At 33.9% G+C, this 16,793-nt stretch overlaps 1 protein-coding gene across 1 annotated transcript in view; it reads left to right on the top strand.

The window, feature by feature from the left end:
- Positions 1-16,793, top strand: part of LRRC7 (leucine rich repeat containing 7) — a 939,042-nt gene that overhangs the window by 430,444 nt on the left and 491,805 nt on the right. The window lies entirely within an intron of this gene.

Below are 16,793 nucleotides of genomic sequence, written 5' to 3' on the forward strand. Positions count from 1 at the left end.
CACAACTGTTTCATGAGATTGGTACTATCATTGTGTCCATTTTTCAAATGAAGAAAATAAAGTATAAAAAGGTTAAGTAACTTTCCCAAGGTCTACAGCTGGTAATGGATAGGGCTGAGTTTCTAAACCCAGGAAGTCTGACTTTTAACCACCACAGGGCAAACAGCTGCCTGGCAACTCATATTTTTTTCAATAATAATTATTTGCAGCTGCTAACTTTACAACATTATTTTCCTTAACTATGTTTCCTTGCTCTAATGGTGCAATAGACATTAAGTTCAACCTATTCTGGCTTCACTGCATGTCAGATGTGGTGAAACTCTATCACATTACTCATTCCAACAATTAACTCTGCCAGATGGCACTTCAATAATATATGGTGGTATATTATGAAATCTGTATAGGTATCCCAGCATTTGCCTCTTCTGAAAATATTTAGCTACAATATACTATTTAAGTTTTCAGGGGTGCCTGGGTGGCTCAGTTGGTTAAGCATCTGCCTTCAGCTCAGGTCATGATCCCAGGGTCCTGGGGTCAAGTCCGAGTAGGGCTCCCTGCTCAGCAGGGAGTCTGCTTCTCCTTTCCCCTTGCTCCTGCTCTCTGTCTCTCTCATTCTCTCTTGTGCACACGCGCTCTCTCTCTAATAAATAAATAAAATCTTTTAAAAAAAAGTTTTCAGTAAATTTTCTTTAACTTGCTTAGCTTTTATAATAAAGCACATATTGTTATTCTAAAAATGTATTTGGTAATATATTCAGTAGGTGATTGCTTACCCTTAGGCTATTAAGCTGTCTCATATAGAGTAGCTTGTGTGATTTGACAGTTGGCTTTAATTACCTTTTACTTGACTTTTCTAAGTAAGAATTTATCCTCAACCACACACACATGGACAATCATACCAGTGGGTCTACACTGTAGGAGAAGGAATGTCCAGGTACTTTAAAGCAAAGACTTTTTGTTTTCTGTTCTGAGTCTAGTCTTTTTTCGTAGTAAGAGCACTTAGTTTGTGCCACACGTTATTCTAACTACTTTACTAGGATTGCCTCCTTTGCTCTTCACAGCAAAACTAGTGTCAGTGTTACTTTTAGATAAAAAAATTAAAATCCTAGAGAGGTTAAGTAACTTGCTCAAGACCACACAGCACATTGAATGGAGAAAACAGAACAAAAACCCTGACCATTTGATTCTAGAGCCCTTACTGTTAACCACTGCATGACAGCTGTATGGTGGAATGTCTTTGTGCCTAGATTTCTGTATAGAAATCTAACCATACTAAATACTTCACAGAACTTAACCAAGACACAAGCGAATTGGCACATAACAAGATGCCTTGGATTATGGAGCTAAACCAATGGATGGAAATAGTAGTAGCTATAGAAGTGTCTCAGAAAGATGACCTGTTCTATAACTAAATCGTGCTTATAAATACATTTGCAGCTTTAATTGGAACAAACATTCTTCTTTCACTTGAAGTAAATAGAAAGTCAGTCATTTGGATCTGTGCAAAATTTGTTACTAGGTTTAGCTAAAACCTGGAATACTTATATTCTCATTTGGAATTAAAGCTTACTTTCAAACATTTCCTTGTACCTATTTGGAGCACAGAAATGGAGTTTACCCACAAATGCACTTTTGGACTCGGTTATGGGGTATGTGGTTATGATGTAAGCAGCATTTCCTTCTCTTCTATTGCTGATATAAGGACTACACCTTATTTACAAAGAGCTAGTTACAGCATATTGATTGGGACCAGTCTAGTACTAGTCACTTGGTGTGTTGGCAAAGCAGGCAGATTAGCTTCAAAAATTAATTCAAATTTTCATTCACTACCTTATAAAACAGAAATAAAAACCAATAAATACTACTGCTGTCTTTTATCAGTGTTATTATAACAGGATGTTTTCCTGATTCAATATTACTGATAATGCCTTACATTTGGTCAGTGTTTCCCAGTTTGCTTTCATAAACGTTATCTTACTTAACCCTCACAAAACGGTGTAGTTGGTGTTGTCAGAGATTCCCAGACAAGATTGAATCTGGGGCTTTAATCTGAAAACTAGAGTTCTTTCTACTGTATATTCATTAATTTATTATTTCATCCATACAACAAATATGTATTGAGTACTTAGTATGTGCCAGGACTATCCTAAGAACTCAGGGTAAAGCACTGAGCAAAATAGTCAAAAATTCCTGTCCTCATGGCTTATATTCTAGTTGGGGGAGGTGTGTGGCAGAAGACGTGTTATTGTGATGAGTATAAAAAATATATAAGTAATTTATAGAGAATATTAGAAATAAGTATTTCAATTTCAATAACTGATGACTTAATTCATATACAGATATGCTTTCATAAGCAGAACATGTTGAGTATTTAATTCGGATTTTGATATACAGACTTGAAGCTTAGTACATAATTGCTGAACGACAGGAAAGAATGAATGAGGTAGAGACATGAAGATCATTAGATTTAGGGAAAGCATCTGTAATTTCTATATCGATTGTGGTTAAACTGATCCATTCATTTATTTATCTGACAAATAATTATTGAGTACTTACTGTGTGCCCTGGAGATAAACGTCAATCAAGAAGTACATGGCCCCTGCTGTCAGAATGTTAACAGTTTTGAGGGAAAGACAAATAAAACCAAGGCAAGCATTATAATTTTATGATAGGGGAAAATACATGGTGACATGAGAGAGGAACATAGTCAAGTAACCAAGACTCAAAAAGAGAGGAGGTTGTCTGGGTGGAAGTGACATTTACATTTTGGGAAGAGAAGAGGAAGAAGCTGGAGGGACAGTCATAGATTAAGGAAAAAAATCATGTACAAAAATTCAGAGACTACAAAGATTGTATTTGATTTTCTGAACTATTAGAATCCATTATCATTTAAATGGTTTGGGTTCCTAGGGCCTTTATAAGGTAGGAAAATTACTGTATTTCCCACCTTTTCTAATCTCTGTCCCCTTCTACCATATAGTATAAATAAAAATTTCCATTATATGAGACTGGTCCCACTAACTAAAATTTAAGTAATAAATCTTCCAGATTTAATTCGAACTCCAGCATCAAGCACAGTGTCTTTAGCACCGAGGAAAATGCCAGATCCATAATAAATGTTCAATAAATTACTGTAGACTGAAAAGAGGTTATTGACTTGAAACCCCAAAGTAAGTGAGTGTGGAAAAGATACTAAGAAGAAATATGTGAGAAGCAATCCGCTGGACTCAATAAACTATTTCAGCTGATGTCCATTTGCTTTTTGCTTCAATGTAGACTACTAGCATATTGAATCAAGCAATATCATATAAAAACATGTAGCAATGTGATTACTTTTATATTCCCACATTTGCAAATAGTTTTGTGACTCAAGGAGCTCATTTCAGTCATAATCATTGAAAAGAGGGAGAAAGAAAGCAAGGAATACTTAACAGAAAAAACAATCAGTAGGGAATGTTCTATGAGGGACTGTTCCCAGCCATAAAATGGAATTTCAGGTACATTGATATTTATAGTTATCTTGTAAGGTAGATGTGATTACCACCATGCACTAAGTATAGAAAATAGAAACCTAGGGGAGTAAAGCAACTAAGAAGCAATCAAAGAAACTTACCAAGAATTAGGAAATGGCAGAGCTCCAACTGAAAGCAAGTCTTCTGTTCCTATTACATGTGCCTTTCCACCATATCAAGAAGTGTTTAAGACAAGCTCGGGATACATACACTATTAGTCAGGGTTCTCCAGAGAAAGCAAACAAACAGGATGTATGTATGCATGTATGTATGTATGTATGTATGTATGTATAGATAGATAGTTGTGTATATATATATATATGTATACATATGTATACGAACACATATATGAGTATATATATATATAGTGTGTGTGTGTGTGTGTGTGTGTGTGTGTGTGTGTCTGTATATATTTATAGAGAGAGAGACAGAGAGAGAGTATTGATTTTAAGGAATTACTCACATGAATCTTGTGGAGGTTTAGTGAGTCCAAAATCACATGGCATAGGCCAGCAGTCTAGAGACTCAGAGAAGAGTTTCAATTTGAGCCCAAAGGTAGTTTCTGACAGAATTTCCTCTTGCTTGGAGAGGAGGTCAGTTTTTTTTCTATTAAGGTCTTCAACTGAGTAGATGAGATCTACCCACATTATGGAGGGTAATCTATTATTCACAGTCTGCCAATTTATTTTATTTTGTTTTTTTTTATTTTATTATGTTACGTTAATCACCATACATTACATCATTAGTTTTTGATGTAGTGTTCACAGTCTGTCAATTTAAATGAACGTTAACCTCATCCATAAAACACTTTCACAGAAACATCCAAAATAATGTTTGGCCAAATACCTGGGCACTGTAGCTCAGCCAAGTTCACACATAAAATTAACTATCCCAAATACCATGGTATTTCCAGCCAAAATGTACAAAAGGATATCGGATGCAACTGGTTAAGTCAAGGATGCCATTATCAAAGTCAATGATCCAATATTCTACAAATTTCTCATTCTTCAGTATTTCTACTGAACATTTTTTTTAGGTATCTACTCAACATTATTAACTTTGGTCCCATTGAGAAGTGCTTTCTCTTTCTCTTCCTCCCACTCCCTCTCTCTCATAGTCCCATATTTCAGACAGTTTCAGAGTCACCATTGATTTCATATATTTTGTTCACACACCTTTTTTTTTTTTTTCCTGAACTGGCATGGCAAATGAAGCATAATAATTGCCACAAATGTGCCTGAAACTCTAGGAAGAGTCTCTATAGTGAAAGTAGAAATAAAGAAAAAGCATGTATTGCTCTATTCCTACATTTAGTTAATGTGAACCTCAGAAGTGTGAGGTAGAAATGATCTCAGTTTTACAAATGAAGAATCAAAGGACCAGAGAGGGTAAATAATAGGATCACACAAATAGAATGGAGTGCAGATGTGGTTCACACCAGTTTCTTTTTCGTATACATGTCCTGTTTATTTTGCTACATTTACCAAGATCCTTGTGCATACCTGAAGAAGCACATGGGCAGCTTTCTTGATCATTTATCTTGTTACAGTACTTCTTTAATCTGTGAGCATATGCACAGGCTACATTTTCACTGAGAACTTCACTGCGTAGCTTTGGACCTTCTATTTTCATGAAATAATTTATGCAAATTATAGCAGGAGACTAGACCAAATATAGAATGAACTTCAGTTTGTGTCCTAAGCCATGTTGTAAGTTAGTTGTTATTTTTTTTTTAAATTCAGCACAAAAATCTATAAGACTTTTGATTATATAAGCTTTAGAAAACAATATTTCATTCATCAGAAAGTCACATCTGATAAACTGAAGCAGCATGCTACAAATGAAAAGTAATGATAGTTGGAGCCTGGGGTTTTTTATCCTTCGTTCTTCCATTTACTTGATTTTGGGATGGCAGCACACATGACTAGTTATATACTTGACATCTAGTCCCTTTTTCTTCCTTGCTGGCAGAGCCCTGATTTTATTTGGGTATTTTATTTGGATATCTGCCCTCCTACACAAATCTCAGGAGAGAGGTATCTCTTTCCAGCTCCAGGGTCAGTTGTGATTAGTCTAGCCCAATTATATGGCCATTTCAATCTCTTTATCAATGATTGGTTTAGGCCCAGTTCTGGCCAATAAGTCATTGAAAGGAGGTCTGCAAAAAAATTTCCTCACCCCCTAAGAAGAGACACAAAAAATAAATTGCCCTTTTTATTTTTATGCATATTTTCTTATTTAGATATTACATCTGAAATTGATGCATCCATATCTGACCAGAAAATGAGCCAGCCTTAGAGTTAATTCGATTTAGGGGTTGACAAAATAAGGAGATAGAATCTCCCCAGTTTTTTGGTGACACTTCCAAGGCATTGCTCAGACTAAGTCTAGTAGATTTACTTATATGTCAAGTTAAAACAGTTTTCTTTATTTTTTGAGCCAGAGGAGCCAAGTTTTCTATTACTTTCAGCCAAATCCATTCTAAATGATACAATTGACTTTAATGAAGAAGAAACAGCACCTTCTTTGGAGTGATTCTGTGAGATTTGCATCTTTTTTCTTTGCGGTTATTTATCCAGATATATTTGGAAAATTAGAAGTCAGCAAAAAATAATAAAACAAAACAAATAAAATAAAATACTACTCCAAGTTGAAAAAATAATGCCCCCCAAATTCCAGCACCAAAGCTCATATAGGCAAGACATTTAACCTCTCTAGGGCTCAATTTCCTCAGCTGTCAAAGGAAATGGTAATAAGTCTACTATGTAAGGATTAATATAATAATGGATATAAAGCACTTTAATATAGTGCTGGACATCTTATGCTCTAAGCTCATTTTATTCACCCTAAGCTCTACATAAAGGCTAATTCTCAATAAATGTTTATTGGCTGTTTGTACTGCTAATTTCTACTGTATTTTTTTTATTTCAAAAATTTTCTTACAAAGCTTAGTTATCTTTCATTTCCTGTAGAAAACAAAATAACTATATAGACACTTTAGCATGTATCTCATTATATCTTTATACAATCCTTAGAAGCTCAAAAAGTTTACAGATTTGTTTCAAATTATGAAATTGTGAAAAAGTGGCAGAACCCAAGACCTCTAACTCTGTTGCTTGTGCTCTTTATACAATATAGCAGACTTCCCAGAAGTAATAGAATTGAAGAAGGGAACTGGCTGCTAAAGTGTGGCAAAGTATATGACAAAATGAAAACTAGAAATATGGTCATGGAGGAAGAGAGAGATGATCACCACAAAGTGATTGCAAGAACCAAGTTTAGAACTGCAAGCAAAAAACACACACATTCAACTCTCCTTACGGAATCATTGAGTTAGAGAAAAGCCACATATAGGATGTTTAGAAAAGATCATATTTAGTATATTCTGTTAACTAAAAAAGTAAAATGTACAATATGATATTTTCTAAGTGCTATTTAGTATTTTCCAGTTAAATCTACTAGTAACAAATCACTGTGAGCTCCATTGAAATGATGCTATATAGATAAAGTTATTGAATTATGTACAAGGTCTATAAAATGGGATCATCAAGCAACAGAAAACTAAATTTTATATTTGTCTTCAGAAATAAGTTGAACAGGGAGTCTGCTTCTCCCTCTCCCAATGCCTCTGCCCCTCTCCATGCTTGTGCTCTCTCTCTCTCAAATACATAAAGAAAATCTAAAAAAAAGAAAAAAGAATGGTATCAGAAAACAAAATCAGAGCACTAGTTGTGGTATTGCTACTGGGGTATTATTGCCTCTGGGCCCTCTCAACTGACAGAGCAAGGAAATGTATGTGTGCATACTAACGTGTATATATACAGATCCAGAAATATTTCTGTGTGTTACTGTCTGTATCTATATTAAGTTAAACATTAATTCCTGCTGTCTCCCAACTCTAACCCATTACCACATGGATCATCCTAACTTCCTCCTCTTGTTTCTCTGAGATCTCCCATTGCAATAGTAAGAAACCTGGTTTCAACCATTCACTATCCATTTACTTAATTGTTCAATCCCATTGTGTATGCACATACACATAGTGGCTTCAGAATTGCTACAGCTTTTCTATATGGAAAACAGTTTTATCAACTAGAGGACAGTAGTTAAGTGCAACTTTAGTGTTATAGACTCCTTTTATTTACAGAGTTACTTAGGTTAGCAGAATTCCCAGTCAATGTAGTCATTTTTGACATAATGATATAATCTTCAAATTGTTTATGATTAATATTTTAAAACATATATCAATATATCAAACTTTTTCCAGATCAACATAAGAAAATAAAGATATTAGATTATGCTGCCAACTTCTTTTATATTGTCTTCTTTTTCGTTTATTTATAAGAATGACATGAGTATACATATCTTGAGGCCCAAATGATTTTCAGCTTAAAATTTGTTGATCCAAAGTATTAATTTGCACCTTAAGAAGAGGCTACTGATTTTAACAGTTGGATTCAGTTTTGTAAAGTTACTCCCACTGATTCACACTCATATTTTCTTTGTAGTTTTATGATAAAAAACATGACCTAAGTAAGAAAACATTGAAGTGTACAACCCCAATAATGTGTAAAACATGCTCATATACATTTAAGTTTCTTTCAAAGAGAATCTTAAGGAGTTAGATAGGCAAGGTTTCTCAGTTTTACTTTACAAATAAAGAAATTAAGATTTAGTTAATTCCATGTTTATATGACCTTAAGACTTTAAAATGCCAAAGCCAGAAACAAAACCCAGATCTTCTGTCTCCCTGTTCAGTTATAATTTTGACAGCATCTTTCTGTCATCCCCAAATGGATTCATTCTAATACATACATTTATTTTTTTTATATTTTCATAATTAATTCATGGTAATAGATGACATATGCAGGGGTGCCTGGCTGGCTCAGTCTGTAGAGCATGTGACTCTTGATCTTGAGGTTGTAAGTTCAAGCCCCAGCTTGGGTGTAGACATTACTTAAAAGAATAAAATCTTTAAAAAAATTCCTGCTTTTTTATAAAAAAGTTTAAAAAAATAAATGACTTAGGCAGTATTCCTAACCAACAGTACAAGACTGACCATAATGCTTAATAATTAGAATATTATAGACAAAGCTACAAGAGTAAATATACTTTGAAATAAACCAATGATTCTTACAAACGTTGTATACCTAGATGTTATGATATATACTCTGACTTAAAAAAGCTTAAAATAGAAAATTTTAAATGAAAGAATTTTGGTGAAATAAATTTAAATTGACTTAAAAACTATAATCATTTTCATTTTTACACCGTTGTCCAATGTATTATATTAGTTTCCTAGCACTACCATAAACAAATTACCACAAACTGGGTGGATTACAACAACAGAAATTTATTCTCTCATAGTTGGAGACTATAAAGTCTGAAATCAATGTGTTAGCAGGATTGGTTCCTTCTTGGAGGCTATGAGGAAAAATCAGTCTGTTTCATACCTCTCTTCTATATTCTGGTGGCCAAGACTCAGGCAACATTTAGCAGTCTTTGGTTTACACATGTATCACTCCAATATCTAACTCCCATCTTCACATGGCTTTTTGTGTCTCTTTTCTCTTTTTCTGTCTCTGTTCTCTGGACACTCATGGTTGGTTGCAAAGCCTACCCTAAATTTGCATCATGTTAAAAGCCAAAGACCCTATTTTCACATACGGTCACATTCACAAGTATCAAAGTTTAGGACTTAGACATATCTTTCTGAAGCTAGTGTTCAGTCTACTATAGGTACATTGCTTAGATAGTAGAATTCAGATGACTTGGAATAACATCAGTAAACTTTGTAAGTTATATGAGCCTGGTGAAATTTGGTAATGCTGATGATATATGTGGTAAATGGAAGAGCTCCCTTGCTTGTTAGGGAAAGAGCTTTAGTATGTTGAAAATAATTTGATATGTAGTAGTAATTATATTTTATAACTTTTCATTTCATAAAAATGTAACTCCTATATTTACTGTAATTCATATTAATTATGTTTCATTGCTGAAACATCATTCTACCAGATAGTCTCTACACATTATAACTTCTGTTTGACTAATATCTTAATCCAAAAGACTAACGGAAACAAGTTAAAGCAAAAATAAGTAAAAAATAAGCAAAAAACAAGCAGAAATTTTTGTATCCTTTGTTGCTTATTCGATCCTAAGGGCTAGATGTGTGATATCAAAGCTCTAATTTTTTTCATATAATATCTCTTTAATAATATTCAAATGTCTGATTTGTTTTTAAATTTAAATTTGTTCTTAAATATTCTCTGGAATATCAGATTGTAGATGACAAGTTAGGAAGTATAGTAACCACTCTCCTTTGTATTTGCTTATGCCTTTTTTTATTCCCCAAAATTTGGTTACAAAATAAATGCACTATTTTTCAAACATATTAGCAGTGTAAAAAAATTCAATTTATATGAGCCTTATAATTTTTTTAACCTTATCAAGTTCTTGAATTTTTTTTTATTGTGTTATGTTAATCACCATACATTACATCATCAGTTTTTGATGTAGTGTTCCATGAAGTTCTTGAATATTTTAAGATCTTTTTTTTTTTCTTTGCACCTGGAGAAGCAAATTTTATCTGGGACTTTTTGGAAGGAAGATTATCACTTTTCTGTCGTTCTTTCTAAGACTTTACAGAGGTGGATATGCTGTTTCAAATTCAAGATCTAAAACCCCAAATCTCTAAAAAATTATACAGATTTTATTTTATTTGAATGAGTCATTCTAGATTTGATCCTAGCCCACAGAGTTAAATACCACAATTTTATTTGTGGTCTTCAAAACAAAATCATTTTTAATTTTAATTAGATGTCAATAAAAAATAATATGTTCTGTATTGGTCCTTTAAAATAATTTAAAACTTGTAAAATCCCCAAATAATCCTCTTGATTAGTGAGAGGCAGATGAGTTACAGAAGTCTTCTGTTAAGATTCAGATGCTATGTGGAACTAGAAAAAAAAAATAAGTCAATAACACCTTAACTTGGTTTAGTGGTTTGGTTTGTTGGATTAGCTCTAGTAAAGAACAGAACCCCTAGAGAATTATATGCATGATAGATTAAGTTTTGGTGAAGGACTATGATGTCTTTGGCATCACTTTTTATTGTTTCATGAGTTTTGCTATAATTGTTTTATAAGTGGTTTTAAATCTGCCAACATTTTTATCACAGCCAGGATTAGGGTAGCTCTAAGAAACTTCCTGCCACTTCAGGTTTTGAGGGATAATACAAAGTATTACACACAGTAAGTGTGTACTCTGTAAAGGAAAACTAAACAATTTACTACTAGGGCACCTGGGTGTCTCAGTTGGTTGAGCCTCTGACTCTTGATTTCGGCTCAGGTCATGATCTCGGGGTCCTGGGAACAAGCCCAGCATAGGTCTCCATGCTCAGCAGGGAGTTTGCTTGTCTCCATCTCCCTCTACCCCCCACCCCCTCTCGTGCTCTGTCTCTCTCTCTGAAATAAATAAATCTTTTTAAAAAACCCTATATACTACTAATGGTATTGCACAAAGAAGGTAGAAAAGACACCTAATATATAGGATAACAAAATATCTTAACAAAATATTAAAAATCAATCATTCAGGAAATGTGTGAGAACAATCTGGTTTTGACATATGGCACCTCATTGGATATCTGAATGATTGGCTAGCTAGGCAGGTGTGTTTTCATCTTAGTGAGGATGATTGTCCTGATAGAACTGGATTATTTTATTAAATATATAGATTGCATTCAACAAAGCTACTGACAACTTGCTTTGTGCAAGATGATTGTTATATGCTGTAGAGGATGCCAAAATTAATAAGACAAAATGTCTTCTTTAGAAGTGGGTTAGGTCTATTAGGGACACGCAATTTGTATACTGATAATCTCAACTGAGGTACATAGATAAGTGCTATGTGACTGTAATTCTGATTAGAGACAACTACCAGTTCAGGTACTCAAGGATAGTCCCTGGAAAAGGGAATTTTGATGTAGGTCCTGAAAGATGGGAAGTTTTTCAATAGTTTAAGGTAAGGTAAAGATATGGTATGAAAACACACACACAAGTAGGAGGGCAAAGATATTTATTATTTATTTACTTATTTGTTTATTTAGAATGAAAATCTATTTTGCCTAGAATATAGGGCTCACTGAGAATTATAGCTGGAAAAATAAGTGTGCCAGGTGTAGGAAATTATCTTAATGCTAGGCAAAGATCTAGAGTAATATTATCTAGAAGTTAAATTTAAATCAAACTCCAAATTATTTTTTATCTTATAAAAATTTTATTTTAAAGGGACAAACTATATAATTGCTTTAAAACTTAAAGGTGTGTGTGTGTGTGTGTAGGTCTCAAACTTTCTCAACTGAACTAATTCCCTCTCATTGGTTGATGAAAAAAATTATATGAAAGAAGTACAAAATGTCCTTGGCATTCATACAATTGACATTTTAGATTTTGACTCGATAAGAGGTACCCTGAAAGTCTGCAGCACTAATAAATTGTGTTTTTGCTGAGGCATACTTTAAATAACGTATATTTCGAGCTAATTTGGAGATAGTCACTTGCTTAGCTCCTGAGCCTAAGAAATCATCAATTCTCTAACCATAATCTCAAACACATTTTATTTGAGAAATTAAGTACAACAGTTGTATAAGAGATTTACATGAAACTTACAGTGTACTCTACTTTCAATGCCCAGTAGTTACTTTACTCAGATATTATAGTAAGGAATTTCAAAAGCTCCTCCGTCTGTCTTGAAAAATCATTCACTTTCATATTTCTCACTTAAGGAAAAAATGAAGATGTCAAAACACAATACTTAAAACATCTATAGATAAGAGAGTACAAACTGATGACAGGCAAAATGTATGAAGGGGAATGGGAGATACAGGCTTCTATTTATGGAATGAATAAGTCATAGGAATAAAAGGCACGGAATAAAGAGTAGAGTCAATGATATTGTAACAACATTGTATGGTAACAGATGGTAGTTACACTTGTGGTAAACATAGCATAATATATAAACTTGTGGAATGTTATATACCTGAAACTAATGTAACATTGCATGTCAACTATACTCAAGTTAAAAAGTAAATAAAAAATAAATAAAACATCTTGTTGATTTCCAATGAAGTGTAATATACGTTTTGACTATAATTAAGGTTTTAGGCAGTATAAGAAATCTATTTATAGTACTACTACAGTACTCAAGTCCAGCTATGATATTTAAAAAATAAGCCTAACTTTATTGAAGGCTTAAGATAAAACATAGTATTTTCAGTGCAGTTTTGAAGAGATTTTCACAATCTATAGAGTCAATGGCAGTTTGACCCACTTGTGTACCATCTTACAAATTCTCTTGAGCAAAGGAAGGGGAGGGGTATAGGACATATAACAACAACAGTCATCCAACAAAAGTGTCATTGTATTTGATTTACATTTTTATAAGAGTTGTAGGTTTTCTGTATTGTTGGAAAATAGATTTCAAGAAACACATACCTAAATAAGTTACCTTTCTTTTTTATTTCAAAGTGAGTTAGAACGTTCATGCTGGATGTGTACCTACACTTAGGCAAGTTCAATATTGGGCTTTTTTATTTTTTGTTCTTTTTTGGAAAAAGATTTAATTTTCTGATTTTTACTAAAGGAGACAAATAGATATTGATGATATCTTTCCAAATAAGACAAGGTGACTGAAGAGTTTCAGGTAGTGCACTAGTAAGAGTTTGTGTTGCTTTGGAATCTAGTTTGTTTTTCATTGTATGTTTTATTCTCCTTTGATGGAGACCTGGTGATTGGGCTCCTATATGATTCCTTGGCAAGATTTTGAAGTATTAGCAAACATTTGGAAGGCAAATAAAAGTCATCATAATCATCTCCTGGACTTAATTCACTAGTGCTCATTTCAGACTCTTTGTTACTTCCTTGTCTTTAGAATAATTTCTTATTTTATTTTGTCAGGAAGGAGTAACATAAAACCAAATTAAAATTGTAAGCATTACTGGAACTGAAAGAGCCATCCAAATATTTTTTAGAAATAGTTCTTTTTTAAAATTTTCATTTTGGCTCCCTTTGTACCTTGATGTACACGTTGATTTTCTACTTCTGTTAGTTTTTCTTTTCTCTTCTATTTTTCTTCTTTGTGAATTTCTAAGTTTAGTTTTAGTTTGCTCAGATTTGTCTTGAAGATAACTTCTTTCGTGTTGGTAATTCTTTCTAGGTGAATAAGCCTTGGTAATTAGTTAATTTTGTTCTTGTTACATTGACATTTTGTTCTACATTTTCAGGTATGTTATGTTTACTAGAGGGTCTGCAAATATAATTCTTTTCAATTCAAAAGATTTCCCTGACAAGTAACTCATTTCGAAGTCATTCAAGGTATCAAAGCTATTAAGATCATTAAAACTTTCTTCCAACTGATGGATGGACAGATCCAGTTCTGTGAAAGACATTGTCAGTAGATTATGTTCAACTGAACTGGAATATTCAAAATCGAAATACCTGTTTTGAGCAATAGCAGGTATTGGCTCTTCTACTTGTAATGGTTCTCCTTGTTCTGGAAGGTCAGCTTCCTGAGGACGAACTTGATGCAAACACCTTCACAAATAAGTCCTTGGAGTCATCATTTCTATTGGAGTCCATTCCAAACAGACATACTCACTGGTCCTGAGCAGGTTCTTTTTGTTCTGAAATATGTTTTTCTTTCAAAGCAAATAGTTGACATTCAAGTTGTAACAATCTTTTCTCAGCTGTAAGATGGTATCTTGGGCTTCTCTCACTTTGCATTTTTAATTTTCCCAATCTAAAACATTCTATTGTAGTTCAGATCACTTTTAAAAAATATTCTATTTATTTATTTGAGAGACAGAGAGAGTGATCATGTGAGCATGAGCAGGGGAGAGGGCAGAGGGACAGGCAGAAGTAGACTCCCCACTGAGCAGGCCCCCCCCCCCCAATGCAATGCAGGGCTGGATGCTGGGCTCAATGCCAGGCTGGGTCCCAGGACCCTGAGACCATGACCTAAGCCAAAGGCAGACACTTAAATGACTAAGCAACCTGGGCACCTCTGTAGTTCAGATCATTTTTAAACAGTATAGAAATGATGGTGATTATTTGGTATAGCACAACTACAAATGAGTTGGAGTTTCCTGATCTCTGCTAAGTTATTATTACTTTCTCTTTTCTTTATTTATGTCTTCAAGACTAACCTGAAAAGACTATTTAAGGCACCTTTCTTTGGCCATCTTCTGTTTGGCCACCACCTCTGCTATAGCCATCCTCCTCACATTCCAAGGCTCTGTGAGGCTGCTGGCATGACCCTCACCCCCAAAGACTGTGACACCATCTCCTGTCTCCTGTGACTTCTGCAACCACATTTGAAATCCTCTGTTGCACTTACCCACTGGCTATCTGGATGTGGTCATGTGATGTGAAGGTGCTGCCCGTCACTCAGGGAGAGTCCTTCTCTGCCAGGTCACATCCCATCACATCTCAAGATAATTTAATAAAAAATATCACACACCAGTTACCTTGCCATATGTAGTCCCTAACTTCATTTCTTTTCAGCTTCTTTGACAAGTTTAGTAAATACTTGTTAGATGTTTTCAATGTACTAGACATTTTGCTGGATGATGGAGTACAGAAGTGAATAAGACATGTAAGAACCCTGTCCTCAGAGATGTATATTCTACCAAATGTTTTATCTAAATAGCTTTAAAATAAGAACTGGAATTTTCTTTAAGCTGTCATGTATATCTTCAACTTTACATACTGGAAAAAAATAGAATTTAGCAGAAAACATGTTCATTTAGTCTAACATAAAATATTTATGAAATTGGTATTTCTCCATAGAAAAAAATTTCCAGATAAATGGGATATCTGATGATTAGCAGAGGCAGCATGAAGACATTAGACTTTTTAATTGTGATGAGAAATAACCAGGCTATAAAAGCGGGCAAAGGAGAATGGAAGGAGACTGTGGACTTCACAGTTTGACCTTGCGCCAACCTTGCTTTATTACAATTGTTAGAATATTGCTTCTATTCTGTAATTCAGCCAGATAGTATATTGTACCCTCTCATTATTCAAATCTAACCCACTTCTACATATTCATAAAAATGATTAGTTATACAGAACAATAATAGGAAATTATTAAATATGTTAATCTTTACATTCTAACCTTAGCTGAAAAAATTTTACTGTGTAAAATCAAAAGATTAGATAAATTTATGAGGCTATCTTAATTTTTTATGTATATACATAGAGAGAGATAAGAGAAAAAACTAAAACTGAAGGGAAAAAGACAAACAACACTGATTCCACCACCAGAAATAAACACTAATAACACTTAATACTAAAAATATCTCACTAATATGACTAGTATTATAATTTCCATTTTATGGATGAAGAAATTGAGGCTGAGATATGTTAAGTGACTTATACAATGGGGTCAAGATAGTAAGTGGCATAGATATGATTTGAATCCGTCAACTTCAAAGCCCTGTTTCAAGCCAGTGTGAATAATTGTTTTTATGTTATGGTTTCTTATGGGACAGAAAAGTCCTTGGAGTCATCATTTCTATTGGAGTCCACTCCAAACAGACATACTCACTGGTCCTGAGCAGGTTCTCTTTGTTCTGAAATATGTTTTTCTTTCAAAGCAAGACTGTGTGTGTGTTTGTGTGTGGTGTGTGTATTTTATTTAACCAATACTCCGTTTTTGGATATTTAGGTTGTTACATTTTTTTCTTATACAGTGCTACAGTAAATACTGGACATCTTGTCCACTGTTTTATACAGGAAAATGCCTAAAAATGAGAGATTTTGTACCACTGACATTTTGCAAACTACTTTCCACAATTATTTCCCACAATCTGTTTATATATACAGAAAAAAATAAAAAGAATATTATGAACCCCAATGTATCCCATCAACTAGCTTCAACAGTGATCATCATTTTTACTATTTTTGTTTCATTTATACTGGTGTTTATTTTGTTTACATAATTTTTTTAAAGATTTTATTTATTTATTTGACAGAGAGAGACAGTGAGAGAGGGAACACAAACAGGGGGAGTGGGAGAGAGAGAAGCAGGCCTCCCGCCTAGCAGAGAGCCCAATGCGGGGCTCCATCCTAGGACCCTGGGATTATGACCTGAGCCGAAGGCAGACGCCTAACAACTGAGCCACCCAGGCGCCCCTGTTTACATAGTTTTTAAAGAAAATTCAGAGAATATATCACTTTGCCCATGAGGTCTTCAGTGTGTATCTCTAACAGAAAAGAATGGAAC

The sequence above is a fragment of the Zalophus californianus genome, chromosome 4 (genome assembly GCF_009762305.2).
Source record: "Zalophus californianus isolate mZalCal1 chromosome 4, mZalCal1.pri.v2, whole genome shotgun sequence".
Lineage (NCBI taxonomy): Eukaryota > Metazoa > Chordata > Mammalia > Carnivora > Otariidae > Zalophus > Zalophus californianus.